Here is a 6,729-nt window from a genome sequence, read left to right on the forward strand (position 1 = left end):
TCATTTTCTACACATCCTGCTTCCTCTACATCTGGCTGGCGACTCTGCCCTTCTTCATCCCCACAATCTCTCAGTCTGGCTCTCTCACCTAGCTGTTCTTTCTGCTTAGCTATTGGCCAGTTAGCCTTTTATTAAACCAATGAGAGCAACACAAATTCACAGTGTACAAAGGGATTATTCCACAGTAAAAAGTATTCAAAATGTTTGCTTCACCATTAAAAAAAACAAGGTGTTGCCAGGCGGTGGTGGCACACGCCTTTAATCCCAGCACTCGGGAGGCAGAGCCAGGTGGATCGCTGTGAGTTCGAGTCCAGCCTGGACTACCAAGTGAGCTCCAGGAAAGGCGCAAAACTACGCAGAGAAACCCTGTTTGGAAAAAACAAACAAACAAACAAACAAAAAAAAAAAACAAGGTGCATGACTGAGAGGATGTAGCTCATGTGCTAGCATTCTCGGAGTCCAGGATTTAATCACCTCAGCACTTATATTCCAAGCATAGCAGCACATGGCTTAATCCTAGTACTCTAGAGGAGACAGAATGATCAGAAGTTCAAGGTCACCTTTAGTTACTAGCAAGTTCAAGGTGAGCCTGGGGAACATGAGGCCCTGTCTCAAAAGTGAAAAGTGCGTAATACTAAATATGAAGGAGAGCAACAGTTGCTGGTTTAACTGACATGCTTTTCTGGTTTGCTCCCCTCAGCTGCTGAAATATGGCAAGGCTTTAATAAAAAAAGAATGTCAAGGTAATAGAACTTGATTATTTGCAACATTAAACACAGCCAGCACTTATAGGTTACATATGGGTGTATCAAGTTTGAGTCATGGATCTAAGGGGCCAATGCACTAATTTAAATATGTAAATCAAGACTAGACGACCTTGAAAAGTGGTTGAAGATTGAACCAAACTACAGTGTTTATTCCATACCTGCATAATTTTAGGGAATCACCAAGTATAATGAGAAGGCAAAAATAGTCCAAAAGTTGTATAAATTGAAAAAAAAAGCCGGAAGTTGGCAAGAAGACACTTTTATCAAAAAGAATGTTGCCAGGAATGAAATGGACTTTCAAGTCTCAAAAGGGATATACCAACAGGTTTGTTTCTTTACAGGGATAGAAAAAAAAAAAAAAAAAGAACATGGGTAAAAGAACCACACAGTATAATACTAACAATACACGACACTCTCGTGAATAAAATGTCTCTTGAATTCTTATTCCAGAATTAAAGAAAATTTGCTCAACTTGACAAAGAATATCTACAAAAACTGCAAAGAACACATTTCACAGGGAGGAAATGAGAGCTCTTCCTGTAAGGTCAAGAACGAGGCCCTGGGCGTCCTCTCTCATCTCTCCTTTTTCACCATCATATTGGAAGTACTAGTAACACAATAAGACAAGAAAGGAAAGCAAATGCTTCACTGGTTGGGAAGGAAGAGATTGTGGATGGCAGAGCGGCAGATGTAGAGAATCCACAAAAGGTGCTACTAGAATAACAAGACACTAGGACACAAGCAAGGTTGTAGAATGCAAGGTTAACAGAGAAAGCCAGGAATTTAAAATTCAGAACACAATGCTGTTTATGTTGGAATCCCAATGGAATACTTATGTAGAAGCCTAACAAATTATGTTCAATGTCTGTATGAAGAGCTCTGAAAAATGCATGAAGGGTCTTGAAGGAGAGGATTGTAACTGTGGCTTTGTGGTTGAGTGCTTGTCTAGTATTTGCAAGGCTATGGGTTCAATCTTCAGCCCTCTGTGTCCTCCAAAAGATTATTCATCATAATCAGTAAAAAAAAAAAAAAGTATCGGAGAACAACTTACTAAAAAAATAGACAGCCAACGATCTTGTAAAGAAAGATTCACTACTCTCATGATCTGGGATATTTCTCAACTTGGTCTATAGATTCAATGACTTGACTCCCCAGTCAAAATCTTATCAACTTATTTTATGGGTATTGACATTTCCTTCCAAAATAATCTTACCTTGGCCATATGATCCAACAATATAGCTGAGTTAGGCTTGAATTCTTCTAGTACTTACCTAAATAGGTTTGAATATCAGCTTTATCTATGAGAACCATAACTTGGAAGTAATCAAGATGCCCTTCAGCAGGTGGACAGATAAGTACCCCCAGACAATGGAACATTAACACTATGAAGAAATGACATACAGAATCATGAAATTACAAAAACAACCTTAATCCGTACTAAGTAAAAGAAGGCAGTGTGAAAACCTACTTCCTGTGTAACTTCAACAGTGGAAACAGTAAGAGGATTAGTGGTTGCCAGGATTTAGTTGGAAGAGGCATGGTTAGAGTTGAGTACAAAGAATTTTTAGGGCAAAAGGTGTTATGTATTATAACATGATGGTGGAAACATTGTAGAGTTTTCAAAACCTACAGAACTGTACCAGCAAGAGTGAGCACTTGTAAAGTGTAGTGTGGGAGACAATGACGTGTCGAAACAGGTTCACCAGCTGCTATGAATGCATACCTCTTGTTAAGATATTGAAGTTGCATGAGGCAGTGGTCACATGCATGGGAGCTGTCTCTACCATGTGTCTTAATTTTTCAATAATTTCTTTGACAACTTCAGTATGTTGTTTTCCTGCATTTCTTTTCATCTTAATTTTCTTTATTTTGAGAATTTGAAGCTTTTATTACCAAGGACATCATTACAAATCTTGTTTCCCAATATTAAATTTACCAACTCAATTACAAATATTAAGTTTCCCAGTTCCACTTTGGGCATGTGCACATTCAACATACTGTGTTTTCAAATAATCTTCATTATATTTATTTATTTGTATTTTATTCTTCAAGATCCAGAAGATGGGCCGAGTGGTGGTGGCACACGCCTTTAATCCCAGCACTCAGGAGGCAGAGCTTCACTAGGTGGATCTCTATGAGTTCGAGGCCAGCCTGGTCTACAGAGGAGATCCAGGACAGGCACCAAAGCTACACAGAGAAACCCTGTCTCAAAAAAAAAAAAAAAAAAAAATCCAGAAGATGGGCCATGTCTCTTTATTTATTTTATTTTTTTCATAGAGTGGAAAATTTTATAACAATGGTTTCAACAAGAAAACAAGGGAATACTTAGAAACATGAACAGTGAACAGTGTCTCCCATAACAGTGGCCAGCGGAGGGAAGAGAAAAGGGAAGTCTGTGGGTTTACCCCTTTGTCAAAGCAGAAGCAGGACCCCAAAGCAAAGGCCAACTTCCCTCCATTCAGCTGGGAGCCCAGAGACCACAGTCGGGCAAGTTTAGGGCAGCAGCTGAGGGCAGGGTGGAGGCAGCCAAGGGCTAGGCCGCAGAGAGGGTGGGCAGAAGTCCAGGATCCAATTCCTCTAGGTGACATCACCACGGGGCATCATGGGCTGAGGATTCTGCAGCTTGGACATCGGCACCGCCGAGACTGAGAATGTGAAGCCACTCATCACCTGCTCAGCGTCCTCCGAGCTCCGGGAGTTGGCAAACCTGCTAAAGGAACAGAACACGGCTCCCCAAGCACACCACTTCAGCTTAAGCATGAGACCCGTCCTGCCGAGGAGGTTTACGTGGTCCAGCCCTGGGTCGTCCAAAGCCGGGTTGCACTAGCTCGATGGACACTTACACCTCAGCGCTCAGTTGGGCCTCCATGGGTCGGACATCCCGTTGGCGGACACAGCCAACTGGAGACCATGCTATGCAGTCCATCTTTCACTGCTCACGCCTCTTTATTTTACCACGTAGTGGATGGGGGGTGGGGGTGGCGGGGGGAATCCACGTTAAAGGCTAACTGTAGGAGTCAGCCGTAAGGTTACAGTTCTCTAGAATAGATATTAGAAGGATTGAAATTTTATCTCATTTATTTTTCTTCAGCTGACTTAATTACTGAGCACTCGCCACAAAGCAGACACAGGAAGCATTCCAAGGCACACAGTTGCTTTAGTTCTCAGGACCATCAGAAGCCAGGAACACCAGGAACTGGGAACCATGAACATCATTAGGAACCTTCACAGAGCTGTCTCCACTTCGATGAGGCTGCAGGAAAGAGAAGGAGGGCTAAGTGGGTGGAATCAGGTCTGTTGAGGCAGAACCCGGTACCGTTTTCATTATTCTTTAATTTAAAAAACATTTTTGAACATTTTATTTATTATCTTTTTTATGTGTATAGGTGTTTTGCCTGCATGTCTGTCTGTGTACCACAGTCATGCAGTGTCTACAGATGTCCTCGGATCCCCCGGAACTGGAGTTACAGACAGTTATGAGCTGCCATGTGGGTGCTGGGAATAGAACCTGGGTCTTCCGGAAAAAGAGCCAGTACCTTTAACTACTGAGGCATCGTGTCAGCCCCTTCATTCACTATTCTTAATTATCGGGAAACTATTACTTTTGTCAAGACAAAAATGGCTTCACCTGCCTACACATCACTTGTTCATTGTGACAATTACAATAATGCATTTTATAACTGAAAAGTAAAGAAAATATTGACTCTGATATATTTGGGACTTCATGGCTATCTCAGACTGCATTACTCTACATTATTATTATTACTTTTGTTCCTGGTCCAATTTAGGCTGTATTAGGTTACATGTGTTAATAAGTCAAGACTTTATGTTCTGAAACCCCAGTTTCCTTAAAAGGTTACATTACTTCCTTTTTGGGGGAAATAACAAAATAAGAAAATGCAGCAGGAGGCATCCACTGTGGCTTTTCTGTTATTTCAGAATAGCAGCTGAGAGTGAGAGGCATTCTCTGAATAGAGAGATGAACCAGGGGTTGGGAACCACTGCCAGATGTAGATTCGTGGTGTGCTGGCCATGCCAGACCACTGTACCTTGGATGTACTTTTACTATTGCCTCAGTCTAATGAGATGAAATGTACCCACTCACCTAGTTACACAAGGCGCTTCTATGACAGGTAGGCAGAAAGGGATAACAGAAGTCTAGGACTCAGGATGTGTCTGTTCCCAAAAGCTGTCCTGAGAGGATGGAATCTCATTTTCAAATGTCTCACCTCCACTGCAAATGAGGCACCCCAGAAAGTGGCCTGTGATGGGTTTTATAATCTGGACAATTGGCTAAGCTGTAGTGCTAGGTGGGTATTAGAACAAAGACCCGGCCGTCGAGGGCAGGACCTCAGTGTTCCATTCTAAACGTTACAGTGTTCCATTCTAAAAACATCTACAGGTACTCCTGAGAATTCCAGGAAAGAGGGAGAAGTATGTCAGTCCAAGGTCGCACAGAGAACTGTCTTGCATCAGACACCTCTGTCTCTATAGAGGCACAAAAGTGGAAAAGTGGTCCTCCATTGCTCTATCCCTTAGGAGGTTGAACATCCTTAATGTAAAGGAATTGTTTACCTGCTTCTGCTATTTTAGGAGGGAAACAGTTACTGAGAGATGACGGATCCACACATCAGAGGTTGATGCCAGATGGAGATGTGACCAGAAACCTCTTGCTTGAGTTGGTACTCCGAAGCAGTACATAGATGCATCTCTAATGCTGCTGCGGATCTGAGAATCGGCCAACAGGACATGAGATCGATGGCTGTAGCCTTGCGAGAACAGCATTCATGGGAACAAAGAACTGAGTACATCAGAGAAACATGGTAGGGTGCTGGCTGAGAGGGTCGGGCTTGGTGCTCTGGAATAGTTAGGCAGGCGGCAATGTAATAAATTCCCCGCATGGACTTTTGCTACCAGCGGCTCTCAATAGCAATGGGTGTCTAGCAACTTCCTTAGGAGTGCATCTGGGCTGCAGAACATTAACATGCAGCCGGAGGAGAAGGCTGCATCTTGCTGTTCACGGTCTTTCCTCTCCCACTACTTTATCCACTATCAAAAGAGCCGTGCCCAGCAGACTGAGAGGGAGAGAAATGTGCAGGGTGCGTCTCAGCCCAAGCTGGCGCTTCCTCGGGTTGAGCTGTCAAAGGCAGGGAGACTTGCAAGATGGACACGAGACGCAAGTTTTAAACTACAGCAAAGCAAGTCTTACAAAGAGAAATGAGGCCAATTGAAAAAGGTGCCAATGGCTAAGAAATTAAGAAATGTAAACAGTTCCTGGTGGGAAAAGGGGACTGTACAGACCAAAACTAGCTGTATTACACATATTCAAACATATATATTTATATATTTGTATGGAAATATAATGCATATGCTATAGGTAGACAGAGTGGAAAGTAAGTCTTGAGAAGTGAGTTGGGATTTGGGTAACATCAGGCTGGGAAAGGAATTCAGAAGGAAGAGCCTAAGCAAAAGAGGCAATAATTCTCCAGAACTGCTGCAGGGAAGTTTAGAGTGACCTAGAGGATTAGTTTAAGTGGAGATTAGCTGGAACTTGGGGCTGTAAAGTAACAGGACTAGAGGTCACTTTACATCAGATGGCAGAGGTGACTGAGCAACATGTCCATTTCCCCATCCACTGAAACCTAATTCATAATCGGAGGTCAGAATTACTTAATGAAGTGACTGGGTCATCAGGTGTCGCACCACCTTTTACCCGTGAGTAGTGGGCAGCCATAGGATTCTGTAACTGTTCTGGCAAGGATGAAGATATTCTAAGAGACACTTCTGGCCCCGCATCTTGGCTGTTAGATTATTGAAACAAAATGGACCCCAAGAAACTGGAATTTCCACAAGGGTCTCTTGTTGAGAGAAGGAAAAGGCTGGAACTTGGAGCCAGAAGGGGACTTGTCTCTGGGAAAAAGTCTTCATACAACTTGCCAGACTCTTCTTATGGAAGAGACTG

At 42.7% G+C, this 6,729-nt stretch overlaps 1 long non-coding RNA gene and 1 pseudogene across 1 annotated transcript; both read right to left on the minus strand.

The window, feature by feature from the left end:
- Window positions 1-3,072: 3,072 nt before the first annotated feature.
- On the minus strand, window positions 3,073-3,674 carry LOC114710692 (annotated as a pseudogene).
- Window positions 3,675-3,827: 153 nt separating this feature from the next.
- Window positions 3,828-5,615, minus strand: LOC119086870. The gene is made up of 2 exons (XR_005090255.1): window positions 5,343-5,615; window positions 3,828-4,020 (listed from the first exon to the last, which is right to left on the minus strand). It is a non-coding gene; the product is annotated as an uncharacterized LOC119086870 (long non-coding RNA).
- Between the last annotated feature and the right edge of the window lie 1,114 nt (window positions 5,616-6,729).

Source organism: Peromyscus leucopus, chromosome 8a, assembly GCF_004664715.2.
Source record: "Peromyscus leucopus breed LL Stock chromosome 8a, UCI_PerLeu_2.1, whole genome shotgun sequence".
Lineage (NCBI taxonomy): Eukaryota > Metazoa > Chordata > Mammalia > Rodentia > Cricetidae > Peromyscus > Peromyscus leucopus.